We start from the raw sequence: 24,184 nt of genomic DNA on the forward strand, positions 1-24,184 counted from the left end.
AATTGTTGATGAAACTGAACGAGGATGTAATTGTAAGCATTTTTGTTAAGTAGAAGTATTTTGATAAGTGTCTTGAAGTCTTTCAAAAGTGTATGAATACATATTAAAACACTACATGTATATACATTTTAACTGAGTCGTTAAGTCATCGTTAGTCGTTACATGTAAATGTTGTTTTGAAACCTTTAGGTTAACGATCTTGTTAAATGTTGTTAACCCAATGTTTATAATATCAAAAGAGATTTTAAATTATTATATTATCATGATATTATGATGTACGAATATCTCTTAATATTATATATATACATTAAATGTCGTTACAACGATAATCGTTACATATATGTCTCGTTTCAAAATCATTAAGTTAGTAGTCTTGTTTTTACATATGTAGTTCATTGTTAATATAATTAATGATATGTTTACTTATCATAATATCATGTTAACTATATATATAACCATATATATGTCATCATATAGTTTTTACAAGTTTTAACGTTCGTGTATCACCGGTCAACTTGGGTGGTCAATTGTCTATATGAAACCTATTTCAATTAATCAAGTCTTAACAAGTTTGATTGCTTAACATGTTGGAAACATTTAATCATGTAAATATCAATCTCAATGAATATATATAAGCATGGAAAAGTTCGGGTCACTACAGTACCTACCCGTTAAATAAATTTCGTCCCGAAATTTTAAGCTGTTGAAGGTGTTGACGAATCTTCTGGAAATAGATGCGGGTATTTCTTCTTCATCGGATCTTCACGCTCCCAGGTGAAATCAGGTCCTCTACGAGCATTCCATCGAACCTTAACAATTGGTATCTTGTTTTGCTTAATTCTTTTAACCTCACGATCCATTATTTCGACGGGTTCTTCGATGAATTGAAGTTTTTCGTTGATTTGGATTTCATCTAACGGAATAGTGAGATCTTCTTTAGCAAAACATTTCTTCAAATTCGAGACGTGGAAAGTGTTATGTACAGCCGCGAGTTGTTGAGGTAACTCAAGTCGGTAAGCTACTGGTCCACACGATCAATAATCTTGAATGGTCCAATATACCTTGGATTTAATTTCCCTCGTTTACCAAATCGAACAACGCCTTTCCAAGGTGAAACTTTAAGCATGACCATCTCTCCAATTTCAAATTCTATATCTTTTCTTTTAATGTCAGCGTAGCTCTTTTGTCGACTTTGGGAGGTTTTCAACCGTTGTTGAATTTGGATGATCTTCTCGGTAGTTTCTTGTATAATCTCCGGACCCGTAATCTGTCTATCCCCCACTTCACTCCAACAAATCGGAGACCTGCACTTTCTACCATAAAGTGCTTCAAACGGCGCCATCTCAATGCTTGAATGGTAGCTGTTGTTGTAGGAAAATTCTGCTAACGGTTGATGTCGATCCTAACTGTTTCCGAAATCAATAACACATGCTCGTAGCATGTCTTCAAGCGTTTGTATTGTCCTTTCACTCTGTCCATTAGTTTGTGGATGATAGGCAGTACTCATGTCTAGACGAGTTCCTAATGCTTGCTGTAATGTCTGCCAGAATCTTGAAATAAATCTGCCATTCCTATCAGAGATAATAGAGATTGGTATTCCATGTCTGGAGACGACTTCCTTCAAATACAGTCGTGCTAACTTCTTCATCTTGTCATCTTCTCTTATTGGCAGGAAATGTGCTGATTTGGTGAGACGATCAACTATTACCCAAATAGTATCAAAACCACTTGCAGTCCTTGGCAATTTAGTGATGAAATCCATGGTAATGTTTTCCCATTTCCATTCCGGGATTTCGGGTTGTTGAAGTAGACCTGATGGTTTCTGATGCTCAGCTTTGACCTTAGAACACGTCAAACATTCTCCTACGTATTTAGCAACATCGGCTTTCATACCCGGCCACCAAAAATGTTTCTTGAGATCCTTGTACATCTTTCCCGTTCCAGGATGTATTGAGTATCTGGTTTTATGAGCTTCTCTAAGTACCATTTCTCTCATATCTCCAAATTTTGGTACCCAAATCCTTTCAGCCCTATACCGGGTTCCGTCTTCCCGAATATTAAGATGTTTCTCCGATCCTTTGGGTATTTCATCCTTTAAATTTCCCTCTTTTAAAACTCCTTGTTGCGCCTCCTTTATTTGAGTAGTAAGGTTATTATGAATCATTATATTCATAGATTTTACTCGAATGGGTTCTCTGTCCTTCCTGCTCAAGGCATCGGCTACCACATTTGCCTTCCCCGGGTGGTAACGAATCTCAAAGTCGTAATCATTCAATAATTCAATCCACCTACGCTGCCTCATATTCAGTTGTTTCTGATTAAATATGTGTTGAAGACTTTTGTGGTCGGTATATATAATACTTTTGACCCCATAGAAGTAGTGCCTCCAAGTCTTTAATGCAAAAACAACCGCGCCTAATTCCAAATCATGCGTCGTATAATTTTGTTCGTGAATCTTCAATTGTCTAGACGCATAAGCAATCACCTTCGTTCGTTGCATTAATACACAACCGAGACCTTGCTTTGATGCATCACAATAAATCACAAAATCATCATTCCCTTCAGGCAATGACAATATAGGTGCCGTAGTTAGCTTTTTCTTCAATAATTAAAACGCTTTCTCTTGTTCATCATTCCATTCAAATTTCTTCCCTTTATGCGTTAATGCAGTCAAGGGTTTTGCTATTCTGGAAAAGTCTTGGATGAACCTTCTGTAGTAACCAGCTAGTCCTAAAAACTGGCGTATATGTTTCGGAGTTTTCGGGGTTTCCCACTTTTCAACAATTTCTATCTTTGCCGGATCCACCTTAATACCTTCTTTGTTCACTATGTGACCGAGGAATTGAACTTCTTCCAACCAAAATGCACACTTTGAAAACTTAGCGTACAATTCTTCCTTCCTCAATACTTCTAACACCATTCTCAAATGTTCACCGTGTTCTTGGTCATTCTTTGAGTAAATAAGTATGTCATCAATGAAAACAATGACAAACTTGTCAAGGTATGGTCCACACACTCGGTTCATAAGGTCCATGAACACAGCTGGTGCATTAGTTAAACCAAACGGCATGACCATAAACACGTAATGACCGTAACGTGTTCTGAAAGCAGTCTTTGGAATATCATCTTCTTTCACCCGCATTTGATGATACCCGGAACGTAAGTCAATCTTTGAATAAACAGACGAGCCTTGTAGTTGATCAAATAAGTCGTCGATTCTCGGTAGTGGGTAGCGGTTCTTGATGGTAAGTTTGTTCAACTCTCGGTAGTCGATACACAACCTGAATGTACCATCTTTCTTCTTGACAAACAAAACAGGAGCTCCCCACGGTGATGTGCTTGGTTGAATGAAACCACGCTCTAAAAGTTCTTGTAATTGGCTTTGTAGTTCTTTCATCTTGCTGGGTGCGAGTCTGTAAGGAGCACGAGCTATTGGCGCAGCTCCTGGTACAAGATCTATTTGAAATTCAACGGATCGATGTGGGGGTAATCCCGGTAATTCTTTCGGAAATACATCGGGAAATTCTTTTGCAATGGGAACATCATTGATGCTCTTTTCTTCAGTTTGTACTTTCTCGATGTGTGCTAGAACAGCATAGCAACCTTTTCTTATTAGTTTTTGTGCCTTCAAATTACTAATAAGATGTAGCTTCGTGTTGCCCTTTTCTCCGTACACCATTAAGGGTTTTCCTTTTTCTCGTATAATGCGAATTGCATTTTTGTAACAAACGATCTCTGCTTTCACTTCTTTCAACCAGTCCATACCGATTATCACATCAAAACTCCCTAACTCTACTGGTATCAAATCAATCTTAAATGTTTCGCTAACCAGTTTAATTTCTCGATTCCGACATATATTATCTGCTGAAATTAATTTACCATTCGCTAATTCGAGTAAAAATTTACTATCCAAAGGCGTCAATGGACAACTTAATTTAGCACAAAAATCTCTACTCATATAGCTTCTATCCGCACCCGAATCAAATAAAACGTAAGCAGATTTATTGTCAATAAGAAACGTACCCGTAACAAGCTCCGGGTCTTCTTGTGCCTCTGCCGCATTAATATTGAAAACTCTTCCGCGGCCTTGTCCATTCGTGTTCTCCTGGTTCGGGCAATTTCTAATAATGTGGCCCGGTTTTCCACATTTATAACAAACTTCATTGACACTACTTGCTCCGACACTACTTGCTCCGCCATTACTCGTTCCGACACCATTTGTTCCTTTCGTTCTATTAACCCCTGGTCCGTAGACCTCACACTTCTCCGCGCTATGACCATTTCTTTTACACTTGTTGCAAAATTTGGTACAGAACCCCGAGTGATTCTTTTCACACCTTTGGCATAGCTGCTTCTGATTGTTGTTGTTGTAGTTGCGGTTATTATTGTTATTGGGATGATTGTTGTAGTTGCTGTTGTTGTTGTTGTTGTTGTTGTTGGGCCGTTTGTTGTAGTTGCGATTGATGTTACGATTTTTGGGATAATTGTTGCGATTATTGTTGTAATTGCTGTTGTTGTTGTATTGGTGATTCTTATCACCGTTTTCCTCCCACTTTCTTTTGACTTGCTTCACATTGGCCTCTTCAGTAGTCTGTTCTTTAATTCTTTCTTCAATCTGGTTCACTAGTTTGTGAGCCATTCTACATGCCTGTTGTATGGAGGCGGGCTCGTGTGAACTTATATCTTTTTGGATTCTTTCCGGTAATCCTTTCACAAACGCGTCGATCTTCTCTTCTTCATCTTCGAATGCTCTCGGACACAATAGGCACAATTCTGTGAATCGTCTTTCGTACGTGGTAATATCAAATCCTTGGGTTCGTAACCCTCTAAGTTCTGTCTTGAGCTTATTGACCTCGGTTCTGGGACGGTACTTCTCGTTCATCAAGTGCTTGAATGCTGACCACGGTAGTGCGTACGCATCGGCTTGTCCCACTTGCTCTAGATAGGTATTCCACCATGTTAACGCAGAACCTGTGAAGGTATGCGTAGCGTACTTCACTTTGTCCTCTTCAGTACACTTACTTATGGCAAACACCGATTCGACCTTCTCGGTCCACCGTTTCAATCCGATCGGTCCTTCGGTTCCATCAAATTCCAAAGGTTTGCAGGCAGTGAATTCTTTGTAGGTGCATCCTACACGATTTCCTGTACTGCTAGATCCAAGGTTATTGTTGGTATGTAGCGCAGCCTGTACTGCGGCTATGTTTGAAGCTAGAAAAGTACGGAATTCCTCTTCATTCATATTCACGGTGTGTCGAGTAGTCGGTGCCATTTCCTTCAAAATAGTCAAATGGAACAAGTTAAGCATACAGAATATTAAGAGTAGTTAATAGTATTTCGTAGCATAATATGAACTCATTTATAAAAGCTTTTTCTTCATATTAGCATTTTATAAGTTTAAATTCGGGTAGTACCTACCCGTTAAGTTCATACTTAGTAGCTAATATCCAATTCAACTACTACAATTCTATATGAAAAACTGATTATAATAATATTTCGCGTTCAAACTTTTATACAATATTTTACAAACTTACAATACCGCTTATTTTACATAAAGCATGAAATATAGCACACAATAACTTTGATACAAGATAGTTGTGAAGATAATTCTAGCTAGTACACAAGTCGTTCAGCAAAGGCAATAAAGACACGTAATTCATACGTCCAGAAACAAGTCATGCATTCTGGTTTTACTAGGATTACTTCTCATCCTTGGTCTTGTGGAACATAACCGTTATGGCCGTTGATAAGACAGCGTGTTGTAACGTCGTCAAAGGGACGAGGGTTACGTAATGTCCAACAGTCCCGTAACAATCTAAAAACCTCATTTCTTACCCCAATTACCGACTCCGTCACTTATGGAAACGTTTTGTTTAATAGTTGTAGCCCGATGTTCTTGTTCTCACTTTGGTGAGAAGCGAACATTACTAATCTGTAAGCATAACATGCTTCTTTATGTTGCATGTTAGCCGCTTTTTCTAAATCACGAAGTCCAATATTCGGATATATTGAGTCAAAATAATTTCTTAACCCGTTGCGTAAAATAGCATTTGGGTTCCCCGCAATATATGCGTCAAAGTAAACACATCGTAACTTATGGGTTTCCCAATGTGATATCCCCCATCTTTCAAACAAAAGTCTCTTATAAACCAAGACATTCTTGGAACGTTCTTCGAATGTCTTACAAACTGATCTCGCCTTAAATAGTTGTGCCGAGGAATTCTGACCGACTCTAGACAAGATTTCATCAATCATGTCTCCGGGTAGGTCTCTTAAAATATTGGGTTGTCTATCCATTTTGTGTTTTTAAACTGTAAAATAGACAAGAGTTAGATTCATAAAAAAAATACTTATTAATACAAGCAATTTTTACATATATCATAAAGCATAAGCACACTATATTACATATATTACACCACACGAATACAACTATCTTATTCCGACTCGCTCGTTTCTTCTTCTTCAGTTTTGGTTCGTTTTGCTAGGTTTCTAGGGATATATGATGTTTCCCTAATACGAGCCGTAATTTTCCACATTGGTTTAGAAAAACCTGGTGGTTTAGAGGTTCCCGGGTCATTGTTACAACTTAAGGACTTCGGGGGTTGACGATACATATAAAGTTCATCGGGGTTGGAATTAGATTTCTCTATTTTTATGCCCTTTCCCTTATTATTTTCTTTTGCCTTTTTAAATTCAGTTGGGGTGATTTCTATAACATCATCGGAATTCTCGTCGGAATCCGATTCATCGGAGAATTGGTAATCCTCCCAATATTTTACTTCCTTGGCGGAAACACCATTGACCATAATTAACCTTGGTCGGTTGGTTGAAGATTTTCTTTTACTTAAACGTTTTATTATTTCCCCCACCGGTTCTATTTCTTCATCCGGTTCCGATTCTTCTTCCGGTTCCGATTCTTCTTCCGGTTCCGACTCTTCTTCCGGTTTCTCTTCGGGAACTTGTGAATCAGTCTACGAATCATTCCAATTTACATTTGACTCTTCATTATTATTAGGTGAGTCAATGGGACTTGTTCTAGAGGTAGACATCTATCACATAATATCAAACGCGTTAAGAGATTAATATATCACATAATATTCACATGTTAAAAATATATAGTTTCCAACAAAATTTGTTAAGAAATCATTTTTCAAGTAAACACGGTCGAAGTCCAGACTCACTAATGCATCCTAACAAACTCGATAAGACACACTAATGCAAAATTCTGGTTCTCTAAGACCAACGCTCTGATACCAACTGAAATGTCCCATTCTGATTGATTAAAAACGTTCCATATTAATTGATTTCGTTGCGAGGTTTTGACCTCTATATGAGACGTTTTTCAAAGACTGCATTCATTTTAAAACAAATCATAACCTTTATTTCATCAATAAAGGTTTAAAAAGCTTTACGTAGATTATCAAATAATGATAATCTAAAATATCCTGTTTACACACGACCATTACATAATGGTTTACAATACAAATATGTTACAACAAAATAAGTTTCTTGAATACAGTTTTTACACAATATCATACAAGCATGGACTCTAAATCTTGTCCTTATTTAAGTATGCGACAACGGAAGCTCTTAATAATCACCTGAGAATAAACATGCTTAAAACGTCAACAAAAATGTTGGTGAGTTATAGGTTTAACCTATATATATCAAATCATAATAATAGACCACAAGATTTCATATTTCAATACACATCCCATACATAGAGATAAAAATCATTCATATGGTGAACACCTGGTAACCGACATTAACAAGATGCATATATAAGAATATCCCCATCATTCCGGGACACCCTTCGGATATGATATAAATTTTGAAGTACTAAAGCATCCGGTACTTTGGATGGGGTTTGTTAAGCCCAATAGATCTATCTTTAGGATTCGCGTCAATTAGGGTGTCTGTTCCCTAATTCTTAGATTACCAGACTTAATAAAAAGGGGCATATTCGATTTCGATAATTCAACCACGGAATGTAGTTTCACGTACTTGTGTCTATTTTGTAAATCATTTATAAAACCTGCATGTATTCTCATCCCAAAAATATTAGATTTTAAAAGTGGGACTATAACTCACTTTCACAGATTTTTACTTCATCGGGAAGTAAGACTTGACCACTGGTTGATTCACAAACCTATAACAATATATACATATATATCAAAGTATGTTCAAAATATATTTACAACACTTTTAATATATTTTGATGTTTTAAGTTTATTAAGTCAGCTGTCCTCGTTAGTAACCTACAACTAGTTGTCCACAGTTAGCTGTACAGAAATAAATCGATAAATATTATCTTGAATCAATCCACGACCCAGTGTATACGTATCTCAGTATTGATCACAACTCAAACTATATATATTTTGGAATCAACCTCAACCCTGTATAGCTAACTCCAACATTCACATATAGAGTGTCTATGGTTGTTCCGAAATATATATAGATGTGTCGACATGATAGGTCGAAACATTGTATACGTGTCTATGGTATCTCAAGATTACATAATATACAATACAAGTTGATTAAGTTATGGTTGGAATAGATTTGTTACCAATTTTCACGTAGCTAAAATGAGAAAAATTATCCAATCTTGTTTTACCCATAACTTCTTCATTTTAAATCCGTTTTGAGTGAATCAAATTGCTATGGTTTCATATTGAACCCTATTTTATGAATCTAAACAGAAAAAGTATAGGTTTATAGTCAGAAAAATAAGTTACAAGTCGTTTTTGTAAAGGTAGTCATTTCAGTCGAAAGAACGACGTCTAGATGACCATTTTAGAAAACATACTTCCACTTTGAGTTTAACCATAATTTTTGGATATAGTTTCATGTTCATAATAAAAATCATTTTCTCAGAATAACAACTTTTAAATCAAAGTTTATCATAGTTTTTAATTAACTAACCCAAAACAGCCCGCGGTGTTACTACGACGGCGTAAATCCGGTTTTACGGTGTTTTTCGTGTTTCCAGGTTTTAAATCATTAAGTTAGCATATCATATAGATATAGAACATGTGTTTAGTTTATTTTAAAAGTCAAGTTAGAAGGATTAACTTTTGTTTGCGAACAAGTTTAGAGTTAACTAAACTATGTTCTAGTGATTACAAGTTTAAACCTTCGAATAAGATAGCTTTATATGTATGAATCGAATGATGTTATGAACATCATTACTACCTTAAGTTACTTGGATAAACCTACTGGAAAAGAGAAAAATGGATCTAGCTTCAATGGATCCTTGGATGGCTCGAAGTTCTTGAAGCAGAATCATGACACGAAAACAAGTTCAAGTAAGATCATCACTTAAAATAAGATTGTTATAGTTATAGAAATTGAACCAAAGTTTGAATATGATTATTACCTTGTATTAGAATGATAACCTACTGTAAGAAACAAAGATTTCTTGAGGTTGGATGATCACCTTACATGATTGGAAGTGAGCTAGCAAACTTGAAAGTATTCTTGATTTTATGAAACTAGAACTTTTGAAATTTATGAAGAACACTTAGAACTTGAAGATAGAACTTGAGAGAGATCAATTAGATGAAGAAAATTGAAGAATGAAAGTGTTTGTAGGTGTTTTTGGTCGTTGGTGTATGGATTAAATATAAAGGATATGTTATTTTGTTTTCATGTAAATAAGTCATGAATGATTACTCATATTTTTGTAATTTTATGAGATATTTCATGCTAGTTGCCAAATGATGGTTCCTACATGTGTTAGGTGACTCACATGGGCTGCTAAGAGCTGATCATTGGAGTGTATATACCAATAGTACATACATCTAAAAGCTGTGTATTGTACGAGTACGAATACGGTTGCATACGAGTAGAATTGTTGATGAAACTGAACGAGGATGTAATTGTAAGCATTTTTGTTAAGTAGAAGTATTTTGATAAGTGTCTTGAAGTCTTTCAAAAGTGTATGAATACATATTAAAACACTACATGTATATACATTTTAACTGAGTCGTTAAGTCATCGTTAGTCGTTACATGTAAATGTTGTTTTGAAACCTTTAGGTTAACGATCTTGTTAAATGTTGTTAACCCAATGTTTATAATATCAAAAGAGATTTTAAATTATTATATTATCATGATATTATGATGTACGAATATCTCTTAATATTATATATATACATTAAATGTCGTTACAACGATAATCGTTACATATATGTCTCGTTTCAAAATCATTAAGTTAGTAGTCTTGTTTTTACATATGTAGTTCATTGTTAATATAATTAATGATATATTTACTTATCATAATATCATGTTAACTATATATAACCATATATATATCATCATATAGTTTTTACAAGTTTTAACGTTCGTGTATCACCGGTCAACTTGGGTGGTCAATTGTCTATATGAAACCTATTTCAATTAATCAAGTCTTAACAAGTTTGATTGCTTAACATGTTGGAAACATTTAATCATGTAAATATCAATCTCAATGAATATATATAAGCATGGAAAAGTTCGGGTCACTACAGAAGTAAGTATTGTCTGGTTGTAACTAATGATTATTCAAGAATTTCTTGGGTAATATTTTTGAAAGAGAAGTCCGATACTTTTGAGAATTTGAAAGTGCTAATAAATCGATTAGAGACAGGTTTTAAACTAAAGGTAAGAAAGATTCGTTGCGACAATGATACAGAATTCAAGAATCAGTATCTTGCACGTATTTGTATTGAAAAAGGTATCAATATGCAGTTCAGTTCTGCATACGCTCCTCAGATGAATGGTGTTGTGAAAAGAAAGATTAGGGTATTGATCGAGACAGATAGAACAATGATGGCAGATTCAACGTTACCTGTTCATTTTTGGAGTGGAGCTGTTGCTAATGCGTGTTACACTATGAATCGAGTTCTGATTGTTAAACGACTGGGTAAAACTTGCTATGAGTTATTGCATGGGAGAAAACCATCTTTGAAGCATCTAGAACCATTTGGTGCATCGTGTACCATCTTGAAAAGAAAACCAGGAAGTAAGTTTGATTCTAAAGTGGTCACTGGAGTATTTCTTGGGTATAGTTCTCCTAACAAGCGAGTTTTCAATAATGAAACAAGATGTGTTGAAGAATGGTCTGAAGTTGACATCCAAAGAAATCATACGAAGAGTGCTTCTAAGAGTCATCCTTGGATTTATAACTATGATGAGCTGATTGACTCATTCAATCTTGCTCCAAATCAGACGGAGAATGAAGTTGAGTTACAAATGTTGTTTGATTTACAGAATGAACCAGAAGTATCTGCACCAACTCCAAATCCAACTCCATTACCCACTATCAATGAACCAGTTCAAGATTCAAATCAAGACGTTGATCTAGTGTACGATACCTGCAGATCTGATATTTCAAGTGAAAGTTCTGATAATACTAAAGATATTGGTGATACTACGAATCTACATCAAGAGATACTTGTTCCTGCACATCCAGTTCCCAGAACTACAGCAGATCATCCTATAGAGAATATTATTGGAGATCCAAATGCATGTGTTAGAATAAGAAGGTAAGTTTAGTTTGATGGTCAAGTTGATACTCATATGACAGCTGCTACTGTATACTACGAGTACTCATGTCATATTTCTAGAAGAGAGCCAAAGACAACAAAAGAAGCCTTGAAGCATGTTGATTGGGTCATGGCTATGCAAGAAATTTTTTAGCAATTTCATCGTTTAGATATTTGGAAGCTAGTTACTAAGCCGCATGGTGCTAAAGTAACAAAGCAAGATTAGTCGCTAAAGGTTATCAATTATGATGAAGTTTTTGCTCCTGTTGCCAGATTGGAAGCTATTCGCATTTTCTTGACTTTTGCATCATTTATGAAGTTTAAAGTGTTTTAAATGGATGTCAAGAGTGCATTTCCTTATGGAAAGCTAAATGAAAGAGTATATGTCAGTCAACCACCGGGTTTTGAAGATCATCTTCATCCTGACAAAGTTTACCGTTTACGAAGAGCCCTATATGGTTTACATCAAGCCCCGAGAGCTTGGTATGGATGTCTGTCAAGTTATCTGATTGAAAAAGGTTATCAAATGGGCACGGTAGATTGTACTCTATTCACGAAAGTTAAAGATGATGATATTATCTTAGTTCAGATTTATGTGGACGACATTCTTTTCGGTGCTACTAAGCAGGAACTCGTTGATGAGTTTGAGCAGGTGATGAAGGATAAATTCGAAATGAGCAAATTGGGTCTCTTACACTACTTTCTTGGTTTGCAATTCGAACAGACTGATTATGGAATTTTTCTTCATCAAGCAAAGTATGTAAATGATATACTCGATGTAGTGACCCGTCCTAATCCATAAGAACGAATACAATAACATATGATTACATTGCAAGGTATTTGACCTCTATATGATACATTTTACAAACATTGCATTCGTTTTAAAAGACAAACTTTCATTACATTGAAAGTTGACAGGCATGCATACCATTTCATAATATCCAACTATAAATGATCTAATCTGTCATTTACTTAATCATAATCTTTACTGAATTCAACGACTTGAATGCAACGTCTTTTGAAATATGTCATGAATGACTGCAAGTAATATCTTTAAATTGAGTAAATGCACAACGGAAGATTTCTTTCAATCCTGAGAATAAACATGCTTTAAATTGTCAACCAAAAGGTTGGTGAGTTCATTAGTTTATCATAATCGATCATTTCCATAATTTTAATAGACCACAAGATTTTCATATTTATAAACAGAACCGCTCATCTGTATAAAAATAAAATCATTCATATGGATTGAACAGCTGATAACCGACATTAACTTTAATGCATAGAATATCCCTAAACAGAACCTCTCATCTGTATAATAATATTCTCGAAGTACTAAAGTCATCCATAACCTGAATGGGGGTTGTTAGGCCCAATAGATCTATCTTTAGGATTCACGTCAATTAGGAACAGAACCTCTCGTCTGCCTAATTCTTAGGTTACCAAGCTAAAAGGGGTGATATTCAGTTTAATAATCCAACCATAGAATGTAGTTTTGAGTACTTGTGTCTATTTCGTCAAACATTTATAAAAGCAGTGCTTTTAGTTCCGATGACTAGTACGTTGTCACTCGAATTATGTCTCGATTTCGGTTTCTCGAACACATTTTCGTACACTTAGAAAACTAACACTTTACGTTACGCGACGTGTACCTTTTACAAAATTTAGACTTAAATGTCGATGAATCATATTATAAGAAATGTAACTTATATATTTGAGGGTTATGGTCATTTGCTTCTATAAATTAGTGGCTCATTGTTTATCAAAATATATTATTTAAAATCAGAACGTTTTATGACTAAGTCAAAATATTTATATATATATATATATATATATATATATATATATATATATATATATATATATATATATATATATATATATATATATATATATATATTTATTTAGAATTATAAATTTATACATAATATATATTTGAAATATTTATCTAATGATATAATATTTGGCTTTTAAAAATAATTATATTTCAAAGATTATTATATATAATCGTTTAAATAATAGAATTTACTATGTCGTATAACATTTACATTTTTGAAACACTATATATATACCTTTATAATGTAACGACCCGACCAAAACCGTTATTGACGGCGTCGTTAACTTAGGTCCCGTTGCGTGGTCGTAGTCCCTATGAGACTCGTTTGACCAAAATTATGTCGCGTTCATTTGAAAGGTACAAAGTTTAGTTTAACAAACGGATCGACAATAAGTTTAAGTTTACAAAGTTATAAAGTATGAATGAAATAACTTGCGACATAATTAGTTTGAAATCACAGTTGCTATAAATAGCGTAAGTATGTAAACAACTTGTTTGAATCCAAAGGTGCTATCACTAGCGTATGCATGTATGTATGCTTGACCCCAAGCAAGTATGAGTGTACGCGGAAGCATGTAACAAATAGCCATGTGAAAACCTGAGAAAACATAGAAGAATCTGTCAACGCAAAAACGTTGGTGAAATCATAGGTTTGAGTAAGTGAGTAAAAGTAAAGTAAGTCGAACCACAAGATTTGCAAAGTTGAAATAATAGTAGTACATTCTAAAAGTTAATATTCACGAGCACCCAATTATCAAAGCTTAACGTTCCGTCCGTTGAATACCCCATCAATTAGTGCTAGAACAACACTGTTCCCGAAAATATATTTCATTCGTAAACGGTAGCGAACCGTTTGAATGAGGGTTTGTCAAACCCATATGGCCATATAACATAAGTTCTCGCTTACACCATCTGATGTAACTAATGATAATCGGATTGAGGATTTTCGTTCTAAACTCGTATGTAGAATGTTTGTTTTCCCGTTCTTGTGTTCACTTAGTTCAAAAGAATCGTTTATGTTTTCTCATCCCAAAAGTAAGTTCAAAAGAGTAAAAAGTGGGACTATGATCTCACCTCGAGTGCACGAGTATAAATGTACTTCACAAAGTAAACGTGTGCATGAAAGTTGTTTAGCCTTGACCTAAACAAATAAGTTGTATCAATTAACCGGTTACGACACAAGGTCGGGTGAAATGTGTTCAATTAGTCCTATGGCTCGTTACGACTCGATTAAGTATAGCATGTGAATCACATTGTCAAGTTTCATACAAGAAACAAGTATAAAAGCATGTTAGAATGATTGTATAAAAGTTTGGTTAAGTTTGACTAAAAGTCAAACTTGGTCAAAGTCAACGAAAAAGTCAACACGTTCGGGTCGGGTCCCGGACTATTTTTCTATGCTAGTTATTCATATACAAGTATATTAGAACAAGTTTCATGTGAATCGGAGGTCGATAGCTAGTCAAACATTTCACGTGAAATGGGTCCAAGAGGTCAGAATCTGGCCAGGTGATTCTGCGCGCCGCGCGGGGATGTGGCGCGCCGCGCCACTACCTGGGCAGAGAATTCTGGTTAGTTTTTCCAAGTGTGCACGAACCAAAACCTTTTCTAACACAACACTTGACCCGCAAACACTTATAATGCCTATCATATATCGTCGAAAAGGTATTTTGACGAGGAATACAACTAACCAAATATCATCAATCAAAAACATCATTTACAATAACCGAAAACTCGTCAATTGATCAAGAAAGGTTTATTTTCAAAGTTTCAAGTTCGTAAAACGTATTTTATGATTCGGGAATCCAATTTACACATACGATATGCCGTTTCGAAGGTAATGAAGCATACATTACTACTAAACACTAACAATTAACATTTCATGGCATTCAAGCATCAAAAGTTCATGTCAAGAACTATCAAACCCTAGTCAAACATCACAAAATCATTAATCGGGTTTTTGAAGTTTTCTTAATCAACCTACACATCAAAATGTGGCTAATGATACTAGTAACACAATTAAAACATGCACTTTAACAATCTAACAACATTAACTCATCCAAAATCAAGGATTAAGCAAACCCATTTCAAAAACTCAAACTAGTTACTCCAAACCACAAATCGAGCAAACAAAACATATATTCATGTTACACACGAGCCATAGACACTAACTAACACCACTTCAAATCAAAAACACGAATTTATAGAAATCTAGAGTTTTTAGAAAGTTACCCAAAATCGGTGTGGTTAGTATCAAATCGTAGAGAATGATGAGAGGATCACGAAAATGTAATTTGTTTTGTTGTAAGCCTCCTAGATCGAATTTAGATGATGAATGATTGAATTGGGTGTTTGTGTGTGTGTTCTTGCTAGAGAGAAAGAGAGAGAGATGGAGGGATTGAATGGTGGTGATTGGGGTGGACTAGTTGACCTAGTCAACTAGTTTGCCCCGTGTCAATTTTAGTCCCTCGAGTTTAGAAGCGGGTGCGGGATTTAACCAAACGAATATTTTTAAAACGCTCGAGTAAACGGGTGATGTCAAAATTAAATAGCGGGAATATAATGAACGTTACTCACGGAAACTATTAATTTAAATGCGAAAGATTATGTTTTTTTTTTAAAAAAAAGACGGTGTTAAAATTAAATTTAACGGAAAAAGGCGGGATGTTACATTACCTACACCTTAAAAGAAATTTCGTCCCGAAATTTAGTTGGAAGTAGTAGTTGTTGAATCTTCCTCGAGATCTTGTGTTGCCAATTCTACGAATGAGGGAGAAGTACGTTCTAGGGTATTTTAACGAATTTTGACGGTCGGGATCATATGTTGTTTTAAGGTTTGGCTTCACGATTTATGGTTTCAACCGGTCCTCCTAGGAAGTGAGGGTTATCGTCGATAGTGAGTTCATCAAAGGAGATAACAAGTTCTCGTTTCGCAAAACACGTCTTTGAGTTGATACATCGAATGTAGGATAAACGGAGACCCAAAATGAGTCGGAAAAGTCTAAACGGCTAGCGACGGGTCCAAAACACCCCAAGAATTTAAAGGATCAAAATATCGCGGATTTAGCTTCCTACGTTTTCCCGAAACGGATTGCACCTTTCCAAGGTGCGACTCTTAACGTGACGCGGTTTCCCACGTGGAATTTGAAATGTTTACGTCTAACATCGGCGTAGCTCTTGGTGATTACGAGTCACGTAGGGTTTTACCTGAATATGAATAAATTTTCTCGGTTGCTCATGAATAACCTCGGCCCCGGTGAATTGATCATCGTTTACTTGGTTCGACAAAGGAGAATGACGTTTCCGGTCACATGTGGTTTCAAAAGGAGTGACGTTAAAACTCGAATGAAAATCATTGTAGTACGAGGATTCGGTTTAAGGAAAATACTTTTCTCAAGTAAATTTGAAGTTGGTAATACAAACTTGTATTATGGTTTCCAAGGTTTAAATCGCATGTTTGTTCGGTCCGTCGGGTTGTGGATGGTACGCGGTACTCATGTCTAAACGCGGTCCCGAGGCTTTTTGTAAGGTACTCCAAAATCTAGAAGTGAAACGAGGATCTCGATCCGAAACGGGGTACGTTTCCCTAAGGCATATTGAACAAGTTTGCTAGGAATTGAAAACGTTAGCTAGGACAAGTTTCTCAAGAAAATTCGCGTCGCGGAAGATTTATCGGTTTCCAAAAACGTTCGTCGGGGCAAGTTCTTATCGGGTTTTGAAAACGATTGTTAGGACTATCCACTCTCGCGGCGAATACTTGTATGACGTGAAGAGTCGCTCTCCATTGAGAATTTAGAATAAGGACCTCCTGAACCGGAAGTACGAGGGTGATGCAAGAGAAATTTCCGCCCCGATGTGAGCATAACGAGTAAATTGTAGTTAGTCAATAAGACTGCGCGAGGACGAGCTAGTATACCCGTGTGACATACGGTTGAAGTCGAATGGAATCGGTAATTCATTCGGAAGCATAAATATAATTTGACAATAATTGAAGGTGTGTCCCCGGTATGGTTGTTATAAATATTCTCGGAGTTTTCGGATGTCCAAACCTGAAAAGATGAAGTCATGTACATGGCACATGGTGGTGTTTAGGTTGATCGAGTCTAACCACCATCACGCGTCACTAGAACTTTAGTATGTCTTACCGTAATATAACCACGTTGATCGAGTGTCGTTATATTACGCTAACTCATACCTCCATTCCCACATCACTCTATAGATTCAAGTTCGTGTCATCGCGAAAATCTAAAATGAACAAAATGTAACGACGTCTCAAACGTGACTCGTATTAAATCGAAATAGTTTCTACAACTCTAAAGAAGCGTTTCCCCGCGGGAAGTGCATAAATGATTGTTAACGTCAAATCGGTTCGATTCAAACAATAATGTATTTAGGTATGAAAAGAGTAACGAGTCATGATAACGAGTAGCACGCAACCGTAGTGATAAATGTTGATGACGATACTCACCTAGAGTAGTGATGGTAGTAACACCAAAAAGTAGATAGTAAGAAACACCAGTGGGAAACCGATAGTAAGTTGAAACGGTGGCAAATAAAAATCCGGGAGACAGAGTTCCCGAACAAGTGTGACTAATGAAGTCGTCGTCATCCATACGTGTATGAATCATGAATTTACGTGTGTTACCAAAAAGTGGCAGAATACGAGTTCGTATGATGAAGGTTGGGTACCATTAAAAAGTTTGCCTAAGAATGATTCAAGTATAATGCACAAGTAGTCAAGTAAGTGCTATCTATAGCGATGTATGTCAGAATGCAAATGCTAACTATCCGGTTGTAGTCTAGACTCACTAATGCGTCCTAACGACTCTGTTAGACACACTAATGCACGTCCTAGTTCCCTACAACCAACGCTCTGATACCACTTGTAACGACCTGACCAAAACCGTTATTGACGGCGTCGTTAACTTAGGTCCCGTTGCGTGGTCGTAGTCCCTATGAGACTCGTTTGACCAAAATTATGTCGCGTTCATTTGAAAGGTACAAAGTTTAGTTTAACAAACGGATCGACAATAAGTTTAAGTTTACAAAGTTATAAAGTATGAATGAAATAACTTGCGACATAATTAGTTTGAAATCACAGTTGCTATAAATAGCGTAAGTATGTAAACAACTTGTTTGAATCCAAAGGTGCTATCACTAGCGTATGCATGTATGTATGCTTGACCCCAAGCAAGTATGAGTGTACGCGGAAGCATGTAACAAATAGCCATGTGAAAACCTGAGAAAACATAGAAGAATCTGTCAACGCAAAAACGTTGGTGAAATCATAGGTTTGAGTAAGTGAGTAAAAGTAAAGTAAGTCGAACCACAAGATTTGCAAAGTTGAAATAATAGTAGTACATTCTAAAAGTTAATATTCACGAGCACCCAATTATCAAAGCTTAACGTTCCGTCCGTTGAATACCCCATCAATTAGTGCTAGAACAACACTGTTTCCGAAAATATATTTCATTCGTAAACGGTAGCGAACCGTTTGAATGAGGGTTTGTCAAACCCATATGGCCATATAACATAAGTTCTCGCTTACACCATCTGATGTAACTAATGATAATCGGATTGAGGATTTTCGTTCTAAACTCGTATGTAGAATGTTTGTTTTCCCGTTCTTGTGTTCACTTAGTTCAAAAGAATCGTTTATGTTTTCTCATCCCAAAAGTAAGTTCAAAAGAGTAAAAAGTGGGACTATGATCTCACCTCGAGTGCACGAGTATAAATGTACTTCACAAAGTAAACGTGTGCATGAAAGTTGTTTAGCCTTGACCTAAACAAATAAGTTGTATCAATTAACCGGTTACGACACAAGGTCGGGTGAAATGTGTTCAATTAGTCCTATGGCTCGTTACGACTCGATTAAGTATAGCATGTGAATCACATTGTCAAGTTTCATACAAGAAACAAGTATAAAAGCATGTTAGAATGATTGTATAAAAGTTTGGTTAAGTTTGACTAAAAGTCAAACTTGGTCAAAGTCAACGAAAAAGTCAACACGTTCGGGTCGGGTCCCGGACTATTTTTCTATGCTAGTTATTCATATACAAGTATATTAGAACAAGTTTCATGTGAATCGGAGGTCGATAGCTAGTCAAACATTTCACGTGAAATGGGTCCAAGAGGTCAAAATCTGGCCAGGTGATTCTGCGCGCCGCGCGGGGATGTGGCGCGCCGCGCCACTACCTGGGCAGAGAATTCTGGTCAGTTTTTCCAAGTGTGCACGAACCAAAACCTTTTCTAACACAACACTTGACCCGCAAACACTTATAATGCCTATCATATATCGTCGAAAAGGTATTTTGACGAGGAATACAACTAACCACATATCATCAATCAAAAACATCATTTACAATAACCGAAAACTCGTCAATTGATCAAGAAAGGTTTATTTTCAAAGTTTCAAGTTCGTAAAACGTATTTTATGATTCGGGAATCCAATTTACACATACGATATGCCGTTTCGAAGGTAATGAAGCATACATTACTACTAAACACTAACAATTAACATTTCATGGCATTCAAGCATCAAAAGTTCATGTCAAGAACTATCAAACCCTAGTCAAACATCACAAAATCATTAATCGGGTTTTTGAAGTTTTCTTAATCAACCTACACATCAAAATGTGGCTAATGATACTAGTAACACAATTAAAACATGCACTTTAACAATCTAACAACATTAACTCATCCAAAATCAAGGATTAAGCAAACCCATTTCAAAAACTCAAACTAGTTACTCCAAACCACAAATCGAGCAAACAAAACATATATTCATGTTACACACGAGCCATAGACACTAACTAACACCACTTCAAATCAAAAACACGAATTTATAGAAATCTAGAGTTTTTAGAAAGTTACCCAAAATCGGTGTGGTTAGTATCAAATCGTAGAGAATGATGAGAGGATCACGAAAATGTAATTTGTTTTGTTGTAAGCCTCCTAGATCGAATTTAGATGATGAATGATTGAATTGGGTGTTTGTGTGTGTGTTCTTGCTAGAGAGAAAGAGAGAGAGATGGAGGGATTGAATGGTGGTGATTGGGGTGGACTAGTTGACCTAGTCAACTAGTTTGCCCCGTGTCAATTTTAGTCCCTCGAGTTTAGAAGCGGGTGCGGGATTTAACCAAACGAATATTTTTAAAACGCTCGAGTAAACGGGTGATGTCAAAATTAAATAGCGGGAATATAATGAACGTTACTCACGGAAACTATTAATTTAAATGCGAAAGATTATGTTTTTTTTTAAAAAAAAAGACGGTGTTAAAATTAAATTTAACGGAAAAAGGCGGGATGTTACATATAATATAAAGCATAAATTCTGCTAATTATATATAATCAATTTACCTTTGTAAATAACAGATTACAATAATTCTGTTTTTGAAATCGTTTTCTTACTTTTGAAAATAGGTCAATCGAATATTATGAAATCCAGTTCTCCACTAAATTTTGTCTAACCTTCATCAATTGACACATTTGTTCTTACATGTAAATCAGTATACCAATTATTCCGAATACCGTTAAAAAAGAAAGGTTTCCTAAATCAAAGTGGACCTCTCAACAGAGACTCGAAATCAAACAATGTATCTGATAAATCAATCATTTGATATTTTCTTCTAATTCCATCAATAAACATATTAAAACCAATACATTCATGTAAATTTTTATACGTTCAATACTTTGTTAACGTTTTCCAATTTATATAAGTATATATTATAATACATATCTATACACATAATAGTTCATTAATCGTCGAGCATAGTCAATGGGTAATTGAATACATAAACATAGTTCAAAGTCTTTAAGATTTCAACATTACAAACTTTGCTTATCATGTCGGAAACATATAAAGATAAAGTTTAAATTTGGTCAAAAATTTCCGGGTTGTCACACTCGAACGTTTCGGTATGACTCAAGAACGTCCTGTGTTGACCCCACTAGCTGTGAATCACAGTATTTCGTTAGACTGTGAAGGGGAGCCTGTTGATCCTACATACTATCGAGCAATCATCGGATCGCACATGTATCTCACTGCATCTAGGCCGGATATTATGTTCGCAACATGTATGTGTGCTCGTTATCAAGTTAATCCGAAGACAGTTCATCTTACAGCTGCCACAAGAATTCTACGTTATCTATTGCATTCTCCAAATCTCAGCATCTGTTATTCGAACGAACACAAGTTTGATCTTGTAGCATACAGTGATTCAGACTATGCAGGTTGCAAAATCAACGACAAATCTACATCAGGAGGATGTCAATTTCTAGGTGAAAGGCTGGTGACCTGGCAATGCAAGAAACAAACTGCAGTTGCACTTTCCACGTGTGAATCTGAATATATTGCTACTGCAAGTTACTGTTCGTAAGTTATTTAGATTCAACAAAAACTTTGATATTGATAATACTGCTGCTATTGCGATTACTAAGAATCCTGTGCAACACTCTAAGACTAAACACATAGGTGTTAAATATCATTTTCTTAGGGATTGCCATGAGAAAAAGATAATTGAGGTTAAGAGAATGGGTACTAAGGACCAGAGGGCTGACCATTTTACTAAGGCTTTTGACAAACCTAGGTTCTTGCTACTTTTAGAGATGAATGGCATTGTTGATCGAGACAAAGTAATTTCGGATGTTGTTTATGAGGTTTAATCAAATTTTTAGACTTTGCATGTAGGATACATGACATATTGATTTTAGTTTCTTATTATCTGTACTGCATATTTTTGCTTTCTGTCTACATTTCCTTGCATGATTTCTTTCATGTTTGCATGCTAATCTGTAGCTATTTTCTGTTTCTTTGTTTAAAATGCTAAAAGACAAAAAGATTTTATATTTTAGTATTTTAGGGGGAGTATTTGTTTCAACATAAAATACCTAAAAAGTGTAAAATGCATCATCATAAAACCCTAAAAAGTTGAAAATTCCGAAAATGAGCTTGTTTTGATTAATTTGTGGGAGATGAAGAAATTAATGTACTGAGAATTGATATATTTGATTAGTAAGGACTGATTTAAATGTTTATGCTTATCTGTTGTGTGATTTACTGATAGATGTGACTTATAAATTCTTGGCATTAGACAATCATAATAAGAATAACGATCATCTAAGATTCAAAAGTCATGGACGATTTGTAGCGTTTAAAGGTAGTCACCTAATTATCTCCGAATTTGTATGAAGTGATAATTGTTGAGGAACTCAACAGTCGGTTGAGGGTATCCCTTATCATAATTAATAATCACTAGAAAAGGTTGGGGGTGGATTTAAGGTTGAGGATTATCTGTTTAGCTGGGGCATACCACGTTGTCACGGGCCTAAGACTTAATAATCGAAACTGAACTCCGAAAATATCAGAGAAAATTAGTTTATGTCGAAGTAAATGTCCCTTCTCACTTAAGGTCGAAAAGTATAATTCCTTATTGCGGATCGTTCAAACATTTAAGGGAGAACACCTTCGAGTGATCTGAGCACACAACAAAGAAACATGAGTTCATGCATAAAAATGGAATATCCATTCATGATGCGTTCAAAATCAATATATCAAAAGACATTGATATGCTGAAAAAGAACTATCAAAAGAAAATCAAGGTAAAAAATAATTGGCGTATCAAGATGGCAAAGTCCTGAAAGTATGAAGAATGCTGATTCATGATGTGCTCATAATGAACTCAGATCATTCTTAGTGTGACGCCCCCGCGCAGCTTGAATTCTTTAATCACGGCGTTCACACTGAACTATCAAGATTCTTGTCGTCTGCAATTTAGAGTTATACCTATTAAGACTGAAAGTTGGAAAGATACTTACCTAGATATACTCTAAATAATATATAAATGAAAGTTTATCTTTCGATTTCGTTTTCCATGTCATCTTGAACAGAAAGAAGTTAAGGGCCTTGAGATTTATTTCGTGTGACGACTGGTCATCAGGCAAGTCTGCTTTAACTGTAGACCAATCCCCGCGGTAAATAATTTCCCTATTCGGATAATCCAATATACTCTAAGATCTGCCAAACCAACTAGATTGAAGATTGTCAACACATTGGTAGAAGCCAAAGGCTGACAGGGTTATTCAAAATGCCGTGAGAACCATCCTGTTCAATTTGATTGAAGTACATGAATAGAGATAATGAAAAGTTGCGTGTAATGAATTGATAACCTAATAAAAATGCACAATCATAAGTGATGAAAGAATCAAGGATTAAAGAAATTAGCGTGATCTCAAAAATCATTGCTCTATAATGTTCAAGTAATTAATGCCAACATGATTGTCGAAGTGTCCGAAATGAATATGTTCATGTTTAATGAGGATTGATATCAGTAATTGCATGATAATAGACATAGACTGGATAATTAGGAATGAACAGTAGAAGTTGATTCAATATGTAACTCCTGATCCATTTTTAAAATTGTTAATCAACTTGCTAACAAAAAGAATGTGGAGTTATGTGTTTGTTTATCTGTTTGTTAAATAGTTTGTATTGAAAACTGTAAAACAATAAAAAGATTTTGGTTTTGAATGTTATTGCACTTCATGATAGAATGTCTTTCATTTGCATATTTTTAGTTGCATGAGATTATATTTCAGAAAACTTATAAATATTTTATTTTTCCTTTGTTTTCTGATTATCCTCTGAATGCAAAATGACATCTGAAAGAACCTTGTCAAGATCAAGATATTTTTAGCCACCAAGTCCATAAGATAGAAGTTTATAGAGCTTGTGATTGTTTGAAGGACTTTAATGATTTAAGGTGTTAGTAAAATTAAGATGAAATTACACTGTAGGACTTACTCATGTGAAACAAAATGTTTAG

This window comes from Rutidosis leptorrhynchoides, chromosome 1, assembly GCF_046630445.1.
Source record: "Rutidosis leptorrhynchoides isolate AG116_Rl617_1_P2 chromosome 1, CSIRO_AGI_Rlap_v1, whole genome shotgun sequence".
NCBI classification, from domain to species: domain Eukaryota; kingdom Viridiplantae; phylum Streptophyta; class Magnoliopsida; order Asterales; family Asteraceae; genus Rutidosis; species Rutidosis leptorrhynchoides.